Source organism: Mytilus galloprovincialis, chromosome 3, assembly GCF_965363235.1.
Source record: "Mytilus galloprovincialis chromosome 3, xbMytGall1.hap1.1, whole genome shotgun sequence".
In the NCBI taxonomy this organism is placed as follows: Eukaryota; Metazoa; Mollusca; class Bivalvia; order Mytilida; family Mytilidae; genus Mytilus; species Mytilus galloprovincialis.
Genome location: NC_134840.1, coordinates 55,816,856 through 55,831,915, shown reverse-complemented (window position 1 = coordinate 55,831,915; position 15,060 = coordinate 55,816,856). Strand labels below are relative to the sequence as shown.

The following is a 15,060-nucleotide window of genomic DNA, read 5'->3' as shown; positions in this document are numbered from 1 at the left end:
TAGCAATTTTGAATATTTAGTACATATTCAGGATAGAACACACTATTGTAAGTTTTCTTGAGATATTTTTGTTTTTCTAGCTTGTATTTATTATGCCGTGGTGACAAAAAAGCAGATTTAGGTGTTGCGGCTTACTTTTGGGTTATCGAAAGGACACGAATACCCCATAAATAATATTCCGGAAGGATCTATGAGTTTCAATGACTGCGAAGAGTAAATATAGGCACTTCTTAACAATTTAACTTACAAATATGCAAATATTATGATTTAATTTTGTATCCAGGACTTCAAGTAAACTATGCATACTGTAAACTGTTAATTTATGCTGAGTCATCATATTTAAGGCCCAGGATTCTATCAATCTTCATTAAATATTTATAAAACTTTTTATTTGAGTTAATTTCTTTAAAATCTGTGAAATTAAGCAAATTTGGTTAAATTCTGAATGTTCCCCTTTTTCACCCTATATAGGTTGCATTTCTGTAAATATTGACAATGCAATTTCCCATAGGAACTCCTTTTACGGCTAAAACTGTACCACTTTTACTATGAAGTTTTGAAAAAAATCTTATCCTAGAATTGAAAGTTCATATGCACCACAATTTTTTTCAAAGGTCAAAATATAGGGCTGTGCGGCATATTTTCAACGTTTATATGCCTTGAACTTCTCAGAGTTTAAACTTACACTAATTTTCTTAACTACCCCTACCTCGAATGAAAGGTTACCACAGATTTCAATGTAAACAATATGCACGTGTTTATTTACTGGTAATATTCCCAAGTTCTGTCTCTGCGATATGGAACACAGAGAGCATAACTGGGAACCAGTATGTAAACAAAATGTATTTTCTATGAATATTCAATTACTCCCCAAAAGAGGCGTGTTTTGAGAAACAGCTGTATTTACAAAGTGCAACCTTTAGCTGTTCTTTGTCATGATTTATGCATATACAAAAAGTGTACAGGAAATATTATTTCTACAATATGTTGAACACCTTATGATAGAATACATTGCTGGCTTTCTATCTTGTGTGTTTTAGTATTTTTTTTAACACAGTAAAAAATAATATTAACAATTACCAATGCAGTTAAACCAGTCAGGTTACAGAAATTTTAAAACAAATTTAAGGATCCTTATGCAAAAATTATTACAATGCCCCAGTTATGGAATTAGAAGTTTTTTTTATTCATTCTAGCCTTGGTCTTTGCTGATTCAACATCATAATGCCCTCACTTTTTGTGCCATATTTTAAGTATTAAGTGAATATGTGAACTTTCATGAATTTATATTTTGCATATAAGATGAAATAGCAAAAAATCACCTCAATTCTTGTATGATTGAATGAGAAAGAAGTTTTATGCAGAAATTGGAAAAGAGATTAATTGACCGAAATATTTCGATCAAGAGGATGAAAATATGGACAGAATGTTATTGTGTGCATAGTCATCATATTGCCTTGTCTTTTGGTTGTTGTTTTTTTATGCCTGTACTTCTTTCCCACCATCTGTTTGTCCATCAGTTGGTCCGTCTGTCCTGCTTTGGGTTAAAGTTTCTTGTCAAGGCAGTTTTGAAAAAGTTACAAAAGTCCAACTTCAAACTTATTACACATGTTCCCTGTGATATGTTCTTTCTGGTTTTAATGCCAAATTAGAATTTGACCCAAATTTCACGGTCCACTGCACATAAAAAATGATAGTGTGAGTGGTTCATCCATGTACTTTGGACACATTCTTGTTTTTCAGAAGCCATCTGATTAAATAATTTCAGATTTATTTATATTTTTATATCTCATTCAGATTTTCTTTTCATATTTTTTTTTTTTTTTTTTTTTGGTACTTTTATGCTGTTGTAATGTAGTTACCCTGGATATTTAATTTTTAAAACTATTTCTTGCTTCAAAAATACAATAGCTGTTTTAATTTTTTGTCTTGCCTGCAAATACTTATGCAGTAGAAGTAGTGTAAAATGAGGGGTTGCAGATCAAGTTATTTTTTAGCATACTTTTGATATTATTACTCATGACTATGTTATCATCTAAAGGATTTGAATTAAATTCATTGTTAGTTATGCCATTTGTATGTTATTTTTTGTTGAGATGATTTAAACCAAGTACAATATTAAAGTATATGTATTTGAACGTATTACACAGAAGACTTTTAATAGATTCAGACACCTTTGGACTTGAAAAAAACATCTTTTTGCTAAGTTCTGGTACAAGTTGATAAAAATTTTCTGACGTCAGACACACAAATCAATGAATGTGTTTGTAGATAGATGTTTTTGTGTTCTGTTAAATTGTTCCTATTAAAATTGTTATACGATGATGACTGATGTACCCATATTTTTACTATTTAATTATTTTGTCTGTTTAGTTAACATATCAATGTAAATATAACAGAATTTGATGAGACTGTCATCAAAGTGAGAGGGTTAGCGCTATTTAATCGGGTCCGTAGAAATACCGCAAAGGACTTCTTAGTGCACTCAGAACTTAAATTTTGCACTAAGAACCATATAGAGTAGTATTTTTGGCACAAAGAAAATGCAGTATGGAAGAAGACAATAAAAAGATACATACTTTAAATTTTCAGAATTGTATCTTTTGTAATAAAGAAGTTATTTAAATATAAGACTCGGCACGTGCCACAATACCCTAATTATCACCCGCGGAGTGTGTAATCAATTAAACAATTGTGTGCATTCATCCATGCTGGACCAATTTGTTATTTAGATTGAATAGGTAAACAATCACAGTCAACAGTTTTTGTTTTGTTTTTCAGTATAACAATCGATCTAAATCTTGTTTAATTGTATATTTTTCCAAGTTTTTTTTCTCTGCATATTTTCTCGAGAAAGTTTTTTTTTTGGATATGCAAGTTTAGAATATCTTCTTTGTTAATTTATGAAATAAGATTAAAATATAGATCATATAATTTATTTTAAGAACATATATATAGCAATGTACAGTGGTATAAAATATAAAGAATGATAAAAAAAGAAACAGAAGTATATTATATATATATAAACATGTTTAAATTACAAAAAGAAGAAGTATACACTATATATATATATATATAAACATGTTTAAATTACAAAAAACAGAAGTATAACATTTATATATAAACATGTTTAAATTTAAAAAAGTATAATATATAATAAACATATTCTATAAAATCAAACGAAATGTTGTGTTCAGTTAAAAAAAATATGAAACATCTTAACATATTCTATTAAAAAACATGCTGTGTTAAAATTTAAAAAAAAGTAGGATACATTTAAACACATTCTATTAAAACAATTTGTTTTTATTAAAATTTTAAAAAATTATGATAAGGCAGACCTCTTATCCAGGAAATAAATGATAATCTTTATAAATTAAAAAAGGTTGCAAATAACCCTTTGATTTGATACATTATTTTTTAACAAAAAATTGCATTAAATAAATATCTTCAAATCAACATTTATCTGTATTACTTAAAACTACGAAGGTACCCTGCACAACGGTGAAGGTTAAGAGAAATAATAGTCTAATAGTAAAAGAAGCCCGTAAAATTGTAATTTACAGCATATTCAACGTTACATTATGTAAAAGAATTTAATTAACTAATAAAAAATAACAATCGGAAAACAGCGGAGATGAAAGGAAATATCTTTGCTAACACATTTATAATATATAACACTAGATGTAAGAAAGTGTTTATTTTCACGGCTGTTACATTAAAAAAATCTTTTAAAAATTGCACATTTTGTTCCGAGTGTGAATAAATTTTCTATCACGATTTTTATTTTCTTTTTATAATTTTAAAACGAATATGATATCTTAACGTAAATAATAACATACAAAATTGCAACCGTTTGATTTAAAAATCAATTTAGACGTAATTGAATATTCTATTAAATTTCGTGTTGGAATTAGTTGTAGACTTCTTGATTTGTGAAAAATGGCTCATTTTCTTTATTTTCTTTGCAACCAAGATGATTTGAAAATATTCCATCATTTTAGAATCGAATGATATATCTGATACAGCCGTGTAATAGTTTTGACAATTTAAAAAAATATTTACTAACTTTTTATACATTGTTACTTGGATGGAGAGTTGTCTCATTGGCACTCATACCGCATCTTCTTATTTATATAAGGTGAACATTTTGAACAAGCAACCCTGTTCGTAACTTTTTACTCTGTCTACTATACTGTTTCTATAATTACTTCGTATCAGAGATATTAAGTATATGTCTATGTTCGAATGTAAAAGTAATAAGAACTACCTCTTGCAGTCTTTCTATTTTTTTCTTGTAGTCGGGTTTTTCTGAACCCCACGGACGCCACATTTTCACACTACCAGATACCAGATATATCTTTATATGTTAACTCGTTTGTTTTCAAAGATAAAGTGAAATAAAAGATGCAACAATTTCTAACAAAATCACTCAAAACTGGCTTCTTGAAAGAAATCAAAAGAAGTTTATTTAACCATTTCTATTTGAGAAATTCATAAGAAAACATTGTGCACAAAATTAATTATTTTTGTATTAATTCCCTCATCAAGCTTGATATACACCAAGCCCGAACATCTTCGTTTATTCAACAATTACCATAAACCTATCAATTAGTCATGATCAAAGATAATTGTTTATTTGTTAAGGTTGATTGAACATGATGATTGGCGATGACCATGTACATCAAGGTATTAACGACAGTCACGTGCTTAGTGGCACGCGCTGATTAAAAAGTCGAATAACTTCATAATTGTTAAATATTTTTTTATCAAACTTTGAATTTAATGTTTGTAAGCATGGCCGTTATTAAATACATGTTCTTTGTGCTGATTAAACACTGTTTTCACCTTCTTAGTGCTTAATTCTTGTTCTGAGTGCACTAAGAAGTCCTTTGCGGTATTTCTACGCACCGCTATTTAATCCACCATTTTCTACATTTGAAAATGCCTGTACCAAGTCAGGAATATGACAGTTCTTGTCCATTTGTTTTTGATGCGTTTTGTTATTTGATTTTGCCATGTGATTATGGACTTTCCGAATTGATTTTCCTCTAAGTTCAGTATTTTTGTGATTTTACTTTTTGCAAGTGATTCCAGTGAAAAAAAAATGGTCACTTTAAAGATTTTCTTTCTGGAAGTTACGATTATAAAATCACAATTGTTATGTGAAATTATTACATAAAGTCAAGATATCTTTACTATTTTGCTATTAGAAAAATCATGTAAAGGTACCTTCAATTTTATTTTTTTGTTTAATGGTGCTGAAGCATTAATATAATGTATTAATACATGTATTGTTATTTTAGATTGATTAGATAAATACTTTAAAAATCAGTACTGTTGTATTTGTTTTAAAACAGTGTGATTTATAAAAAAATCTTACCTCTGAATAGGATTTGGTCATATTTAAAGATAATGTTGACCACCTTGTCTCTTGTGGTTTAAATTATCAGTATCATCTAATTGAAAAAAAGATATGCACTTGCAGAAACCAAAACAGTGGAACATTATGTTAATTGGTGTTCTGAATTTCAAAGTGACAAGTCCTTAACACAGAACACCTCACTACACTAACAAGTTAAAGTAGTTTCCTAGCATTAGTTTCATTCTGATTCTTTGCCAGAACTCAAATTTTGCATATAATTTTACAATTTTATGAAAATAAGGAGATGTGGTATGGTTACCAAAGTTCAAATAAAGTGGATGTAAGCAATTATTTTAGTACATAACCCTGTCCCATCGTGGTCATTGTACCATTTAAGATTAAGTGGAAGTTATTCATCACCATTTATTGATAAATTGTTGATTTGCCCTTATGCTTCATTGAATGATGTCAGAATATTTATAACCTGTTATGGATACTACTTTGGTGTTGTTTTTTATGCCTCACCTATGATAGTAGAGGGGCATTATGTTTTCTGGTCTGTGAGTCCGTTCGTCCGTCCGTTGTCCCTCTTCAGGTTAATGTTTTTGGTCAAGGTAGTTTTTGATGAAGTTGAAATCCAATCAACTTGAAACTTAGTACACATGTTCCCTGTGATATGATCTTTCTAATTTCAATGCCAAGTAAGAGTTTTTACCACAATTTCCCGGTCCACTGAACGTGGAAAATTATAGTGGGAGTGGGGCATCCGAGAACTTGGGACACATTTTTGTTAATTGTTTTTTGAAACCTTACAAGATTGATTATAACACACCATTTTCTACCTTGTTTTGTCAAGGTGTGTTTGACTATTATCTTAATTGAATAGGAAAAGCCAGTTTTCAAGTAGAAGGTCTGTGGATCTTCATGGTACTATGGATATCTCCACCAATAAAATTTGGCTAATACGATGAAACTGAACTAGCTTTAAGAGTCATAAAATAATCAATCATTCATTACTTTTGAAGAACGCAAGAGGACATATATGAATACTTATAACACATCTGTCTGAGGGTTATGAAAAGAACATGATTTATGACTTAACTGCATAAATACCAATAAATATACCACTTGATAGATAATTTGTGCAATACATTGTGTATATCTAAATATTGTTTTATAAAGCTATTCCGATTTTTGTATCCTCTATCATTGAGGTGGCATTTTGAAAGCTATAGGTATACTAATCCATTGTCAGCAGCATCAGCATTATTTATTTGTATAAAGCTTGTATAAGAAGGTAAAACAAGAATGTGTCCTAAGTACACGGATGCCCCACTCGCACTATCAATTTCCATGTCCAATGGACCGTGAAATTGGATAAAAAATCTAAATTTGCAATAAATTTAGAAAGATCATACCATATGGAACATGTGTACTAAGTTTCAAGTTGTTTGGTCTTCAACTTCATCAAAAACTACCTTGACCAAAAACTTTAACCCGAAACTCTCACTTTCATTTTCTATGTTCAGTAGACCATGAAATTGGGGTCAAAAGTCTAATTTGGCATTAAAATTAGAAAGATAATATTATAAGCAACAAGTGTACTAAGTTTCAAGTTGATTGGACTTCAGCTTCATCAAAAACTACCTTGACCAAAAACTTTAACCTGAAACTCGCACTTTCATTTCTATGTTCAGTAGACCGTGAAATTGGGGTCAAAAGTCTAATTTGGCTTTAAAATTAGAAAGAACAATGTCTTACGTCTGTTGACAAAGGCGGCACATGTTTCCAAAGTGTCTGTTAGTTTTGGCCTTGGGTGCCTCCATAATGTACTCCATACTTTGTATATTTTTAATTCACCAATTTGGTGTTCCACTTGAAGTCTGTATTCACCAATCACGCTATTAAATTTGCAGTTTTTTTTTATCAAATGTTATGGCTTACGATTAATTTGAGGTGTTGTAAATTGTGTAACTAAAGGATGACGATTTGGATAATGTTTGTCCTCCGGAAAATGTAGCAGACCATTTCTCCTTATTTTGATCCAAAACATCCCTTTTGTATGGTCGTAGATGAGATAAAAAAAATCATCTAAAGAACGAAAAAAAAAAAGAACTGAAAAAGGTACAAAACTTTTGTTCCGCAAATTGGATATAGAGAGAAACAAATTCTGACCCGGCGAAAACAAAACAAAATACAGCAATGACAGTGTATAAATAAAATCAACGAAATATGATCAATTTTTGGTAAAAAATCAAAAGGTCATTTTCAGGAACAGGGGAAGAACACTATGACGAAGGGACAAGGTATGTTGTTTTCGGGACATCAGCCGTTGGTCTCCTAGCCCCTGCTTAGCACTGACCATATTGATTTTGCAATGTCAACGAGCTCTATAACTAACAACTTAAAATATAAATTCCATATGCATGTATGTAAAAACAAATGTACTGCTTAGATGTTGTAACATTAAAACAAGAAGTTAATTATATTTTTTTTCTTCAAAATTCATCATGAAAACAACAACTCTAATAAAATATCTTGAAGCGGGGAAGTCCGCCGTTGATAAAAAAAATATAGATGTGATATTTTCCTTAGACTTTCAAAAATCTATATGTGATTATCCATCCAGAAATTGAATATGCACATCAACTAAGGTGAAGACTGGTCGAAAAATACCAATTTGGTCGTGTTCACAAGTGTGATACGGACATACGGACAGTCCAGTATTTACTTTTTTTTTTTATAAATTTTGGAAAATTTCATCAAAGCTTTTACACCAACAAATTAATCGTTATTTTCTTGCGGCAAATATTTGGTAAAAGACTCACATAATCATAAAATTGAAGAGAAACGGACCAGGATGAAGAATGGTTGCTGTATTTGTTTTAACCAATTCAACATGAAAGTCGTGTAAATACATACAAAATAAGAAAACTATTCTATGACAGATACATATATTTATTTATCTATTTGGTTAATATATATTCTGAAGCTATATAGTCAAGACAGTATATAACCGCCAATCCAATATGTAACGTATTGATAATCATGAAGGTTTTTGTTTTTGAGACGATCCATCCATTTTACCTGTAAACTGTAGGTGTCTTTAGTCGGTGTCGAGAGATGTTGAAAAGGTCTATTAAATGACCACGTAATACCAGAGACATATATATGTGTATATATGTGTCTGGTAATACACCGTATTAACAAAATACAAATGTAGTTCTTTGTTATTCATTTGAACAGGTGAGTGAATTATGGCATCAGGAATTGCACAAAATCTTTTGACTGTCATATTTACTTTTGAAGTGATGTGCCTTCCTTTGCATTTACATGAAGAAGGGGGAAAATGATAATCTGTTTTAATGGCTTTCTTGCGAATGTTGAAGCTCAAGAATCATTGGTGTGAATAGTTATTAAATACATATTTCAAGCTAGTATTAATGTTTTTTATAACAAATCCATTCTGTACATTATTGTACAAGTTATAAGTGCATTTTAGTCATATTTTGTACAAACTGTAATTGGTACAAGTACTTTTTGTACAAATAACAGTTTATGCAAAGTCAAAATACAAGTTGTAATTTAAACAAAAATAATAATTTGTACAAAATGTTAACTTGTACACAACATATAGAGGGCTGATCTTACCATGACGATTGAAGTTTTTAACGACTGTGATTGGCTATAAAAAAAATCTGATGTCGAAGACTGACAACACCATGTCTAAAGAAAAAAGACAACAACAGTCTACAAAACATCTCAACGTTAACTACAGTTTGGAATACACGAACACAAACAATGACCGGGATGTATTGGTGCTGCGAAAGAACATGTCAAAATGTTCAGAAAATAAAATATTGTCCATGATTATGAATTTAATATAGCTGTTCTTCACTGAACTCCATTTCTAACCATGTCACTTGTAACAGTATATATTTGGTTGCATGTCAGAATTCTAATGAAAGTCCATCGGAAATTTATGTTGCATAGGGCATACAAGAGCGGATTAATTGTGCTGTTGACATAGCATAGCCAGTAAGCTGAAATATAAAGAACAAATATGAAAAAGGAAAACATTTTTGTAAGACTCACTTTAAAATATAACTACATGCATCTTGGTTTTTTGCTTTTGGTTTGTTTTTGTTATCTGGTGGTCACTTTTAAGTAAGAAATGTCATATGATGAAAATTTTTCCTTTTGAGATAAAGTTAACTTGGGGTCACTAGAAGGACTCAGAAATAACTATTGGTATATTGAAAACGCTTACAAGCACATGAGATGCAACATTTGCATGTTGCATAGAGCATACAAGAGCAGATTAACTGTGTTGTGGATACAGCATGTTACATTGTTTTTTGTTGTTTTTTTTTAGAATTTCAGATAAACTTCCAGTAGTAAAATGACTATAAATATATATAAAAAACCAAGCATGTTTTCTTTGATACGATGTATACTGTGTCTTTCCTGGATTGTTACATTTGAAACATTAGTTGAAACAGTATTTAGTTCGATCACTCTTTTCGTTGTTCAGTATATTAGTGAGAGATATTTGCTTTTTTATTATGTTAATTATCTGTCAAGATAGAATATTGTTAAAATGAGGTATTGCAAATTATTTCTTAAAAACTTTATTTACATTTATACATACCAATATGATACACTGCGTTCGGTACACAGTCCGAGCAAAAACAAGATATAATCTCATTAATATGATATGGTGTCCATGTTATAATAAATGCTAATAGAATGGCGGTCAATGTTCTTGCAGCTTTATCGCCTTCTCTATCGGGATGAGGCTTTCCTCCATTCATATAAGATGAGTCATATATAGAAGATACTTTGCTATTAATTGATGCATGTCTATCGAGTTTGCTGCGACAGTTGTTTGTTGCTTTGTTATCTGTAACATCAGGGCGACATGCATATTTCGACTTAAAAGCAGCATGTGCTATTGCTGCACTGTAAACCCTTTGATAGAGAGCAATCATGATGAAAACCGGTAGCCAAAACGCCAAGATATGAGTAGTGATGGTAACATAAGCATTTGAATATAGAAATTGAATGTAACATTCAGTTTCTGGTACGGTACGCTCGCCTTTTATGTAAGGCATCGCAAAAATCAATGGTATCCACAGTAAACTCGAAATGACCCAAACGGAAATAATCATTCTTAAAACATTTTTAGATGTCCTATAAGCTCTATAAGTAAATGGTTTCTTGACTGAAAAGTATCGGTCTACACATATGATAACTAAATGTAATGCCGATGAATTAGTCATAACATAGTCCATTGATAGCCAGAGATCACATGGCAGAGAACTGAACGGCCAATAACCAAGGACAACATATACAGTATATAAAGGCATTGATAATAACCCAATAGCTGAATCTGCAACAGATAGACTTACTAAAAAGTAGTTGTTTAGTATTCTCAGTTTCTTGTTAATTCCGAAAGATATCATCACCAGAAGATTTCCACCAAGAGTTAAAACCTCAAGAATACCTGCAAAAATAGCAATCAAAATAGACTGTAATTTAGTAAATATTTCATCCTCCGTCAATGTTTTGTTACCTAATGAGTTATTTGTTTCCATACACATACTGGTGGAAACATTCAGCCCAATCTCTGTAGATGTGTACTTCAACGTTGACATTTCACCATCGACAAACTGAACAGGTTCCAAACATGTCCAGATTCCACGTAAGACTTCTAGTTTTTATGAAATTAATCTCTCCATGGACCATAGTTTGCTAAACAAATCATTTATATTAGTTTAAGGTAGCACAATACAAAGAATTTTCATCCCCAATCAGACATCTTTAAACTGATGTAATTCCACTCATCCTTCTTTAAATTTTATAAATGAGGTACCAAAAGAAAGAAGAATGATTAATCTTTCAAATTGTGATAATTTCATTATGACATAATTATTACATAATTAATTGTTATGTAATTAATTGCTATATTGTGATGTCCATACTTATATGAATTTAGCTTCTTTGTTATTCATAGCATCCCAAAATATTTTATAGATTCTTGCACAACACAGTTTGACCTCCAAAACTGTGTCTCAGATATTTCCTATTGTATTTCATTCTCTCATAAATCTTCAATGAAGTTTGCAACATCAATTCATAAGAGATCACTAAATTCAATGTGGTATAATATTTGTTCTATTGATGTTTTTGGAAATCTGAGACACAGTTTTGGAAGTCAAGCTGTGTTGTACAAGAATCTATAAAATATTTTGGGATGCTATGAAGAACAAAGACGCTAAATTCATTCAAGTGTGGACATCACAATATAGCAACTAATTACATAACAATTGATTATGTAATAATTATGTCGTAATGAAATTATCACAATTTGAAAGATTAATCTTTCTTCTTTCTTTTGGTACAAAATGTACCTCATTTATAAAATATAAAGAAGGATGACATGAATTACATCAGTTTAAAGTTGTCTGATTGAGAGTGAACAAATCTTTGTATTGTGCTACCTTAATTCAGCTCTCCAATTAAACAAACTCTTTAATTAATTTTATTCATTTATGAAAAAAATTTGTTTCGATTGATGTCTATGAAAGTTCTTCCACCGAATAGGAATTATTTTAATAAATTAATAATGTCATACGAAATGGATGAACATCTGACATTTAAAAAAACCCACATGTTAAGATAATCTGGTACGAGTATGATTAACATACTATGTCCCATGGAGAGCTGAAGAAACATTTAAACTGTGTGTGCCAAACTTGGTAGAAAATGATGTAATACGTTATCAATTTTATTTCACAATTAAAACAACATGTTTATCTGGAATATATAAAACAGTTTAAAAATTGCATTCTCTAGAAGTATCTACTATGCATTAAATAATAGAAATACATATAGCTTGACAATCTGTTGAGTTTATCCTCCAGTGATGTTTTATTAATATCCATTAATATAACCAACTATTTGCAGTCTATCAAATAAGGAGCACTTTAGGGAAATCTGGCATCGGCCCATAAAATTAATTCACTTAGCCAGATTTAAAACATTGGATGTTTACTGATTTGACGTACAATCTGATTTTCACTGCTTAAACGGGGGTTGCGTGATCATGAAACACAAGAAAGTGTCATGAATCCAATAGTGCTTTTACTCAGTAGCATGGAAATTGCATCAGTTGAACGTTTCACTTTTAGAAAGTCCGATACAAGTTTCATGCGACCACTTATTTCGGTTCAAACATCGATCATGATTGAGATTAATGTATGACATGAAATCGTCATTAGGAATCTTGCATGGAATTATACGAAAAAGAAGAAAAAAGAGAAGAAAAGATGTATTGAGTGATTATTCATGAAAATATATTGTCTTGTCTGAAACTCCCACTATTTCATAAAAGCTGTAATTTGTAGTTTTTTTTTCTATCATACTTATATTTTTGATTAAGACTAAGTTTGCAAATGTTTCCCCGAGTTTTTAAGTATAATTATCACATGCCTTAAATATCAACACGAGTGAGAACGAATATAGAAAAAACATATGCAGCCCAACAACTTCATAAAACATAAGAAAAGACAGGTATCTTAGAACTATGTTTTAAAAAAATCAAGTTTCTATGCAACTTGTAGCACAGGAGAAGCCATTGATCGACACAATTCGAGACGAAGCAAGTTGTAAATTAATTATTAAATCAACAATCTACATGAAATTTCTTAACGGATAATAGCATAGAGATATATGGTTCATCAAATTCAGCAATCTTAAGGATCCTGAATTACAAAAGAAATGTTCTGTGTAGGTTTTTGTAATCAGAAAATCTTGCAATGGTGTTTTTTTAACTGAGTTCTACTGTGCACATTGCCGTGTGTTTGTTTATTCTATACTGGTAAGAGGTATAGGGGAGGATTGATATCTCACATTCATCACAAACAGAGGTGGATTTATGGATAAGTGTTCGACTTATTGGAAAAGATTGATGTCGATTGGTGGAACATTAATAATAGAAAATCATTTCTTTTTTTTTTTAAATAAGGTTTTTTAAATTTCCGATGAAAAATCTTAAATCTGTGACTGGTATTTGTACACTGAATGGATACTTATATGAGTATAAAAATGTCTCTTTCATTTCAGAACTCATGGTGGTAGCCGAAATTGAATCCACGCGGTAACCTGCGAATTAATGTGTAGATATGTTGAAGTAGTTATTGAAATTTCATTTTCAATTACATAATTCGTAAAATAATTGTACTTGGGACACATTCTTGTTAATTGTTTTTTGAAACCTTACAAGATTGATTATAATACACCGTTTTCTACCTTGTTTTGTCAAGGTGTGTTTGACTGTTATCTTAATTGAATAGGAAAAGTCAGTTTTCAAGTAGAAGGTCTTTGGATCTTCATGGTACTATGGATATCTCCACCAATAAAATTTGGCTGATACGATGAAACTTAACTAGCTTTAAGAGGCATAAAATAATCAATCATTCATTAGTTTTGAAGAAAGCAAGAGGACTTATATGAATACTTATAACACATCTGTCTGAGGGTTATAAAAAGAACATGATTTATGACTTAACTGCATGAATACCAATAAATATACCACTTGATAGATAATTTGTGCAATACATTGTGTATATCTAAAGATTATTTTATAAAGCTACTCCGATTTTTGTATCCTCTATCATGGATGTGACATTTTGCAAGATATAGGTATACTAATCCATTGTCAGCAGCACCAGCATTATCTATCTGTATAACGCTTGTATAAGAAGGTAAAAAAATATTGTATCCAAAATGCCTTATTGTCTTAGTTTCCATTTTGCATTTTTCATTTGTCCTTGACGTCATTTTCTTTTTTTAAATAGTTTTTATATCATATTACTTTTTAGTATGTAATAGAATACCTATATTGTTACATGGAATCATTGCAAGGTAATTATTTCCGTTCGAAAAGAGTTCAGCTAACCTTAAAATCATTTCATGGTTCAGTAATCCAAATTTAGTTTTCATGATAAGGTCTAGTTTTTCAGATATTCTAATCTATAGGTCATTTACTTATGGTTGATTTATCTGATTGAAATAGAGATTGTGCGTCTTAGCTTAGCTCTATGGCATTGTAAAGCAAGGCATGGACACATAATCTATATTTTAATCAGACCAATTTTGGTTATAATGGTTGTATGCTGTACATGTTCATCTTGCAGAGTTTATCTGACCTTGACGTCATTTTTCTGGTTAATTGATCAGCGATATAATCTCATGATTATGCCCTGTTTGCCTAACTATCAGTGTTCATTATCTACGTTAAGTTTTCTTGATCATGTCCATTTTTCTCTGATACAGTACGCAACAGGACAACAAAATTTTATTTTTATTTAAAAAAAACGGGGTCCGCTTGACAGTCTGACGACCCTTTAGTTCAACGGTTCAATAGTCCGACTGTTCCATAGTCCAATGGCTCGTTAGTTCAATATTCTCACAGTTCGATAAACCGATGATACAGACATGTGATCACGAAGTGTACATGTCCGCACAGTGACATATATATTGATATTTATATATATGTGTACAAGTTATAATTTTGTACAAATAATAATTTGTATTTTTACTTTGTACCAAAAGTGCTTGTACAAATTACAATTTGAACAAAATTGGACGAAAATTCACTTATAACTTGTACAATTATTCATTATATGAAT

General features: G+C 30.5%; 1 protein-coding gene across 2 annotated transcripts in view; it reads left to right on the top strand.

Moving 5' to 3' along the window:
- Positions 1-2,068, top strand: part of LOC143068375 (uncharacterized) — a 62,510-nt gene extending 60,442 nt beyond the window's left edge. For both annotated transcript variants that reach the window (XM_076242379.1, XM_076242380.1), the window contains one exon: positions 924-2,068. The gene's annotated coding sequence lies outside the window, so the exon portion shown is untranslated. The remainder of the gene's footprint in view (positions 1-923) is intronic.
- The last annotated feature ends 12,992 nt before the right edge of the window (positions 2,069-15,060 follow it).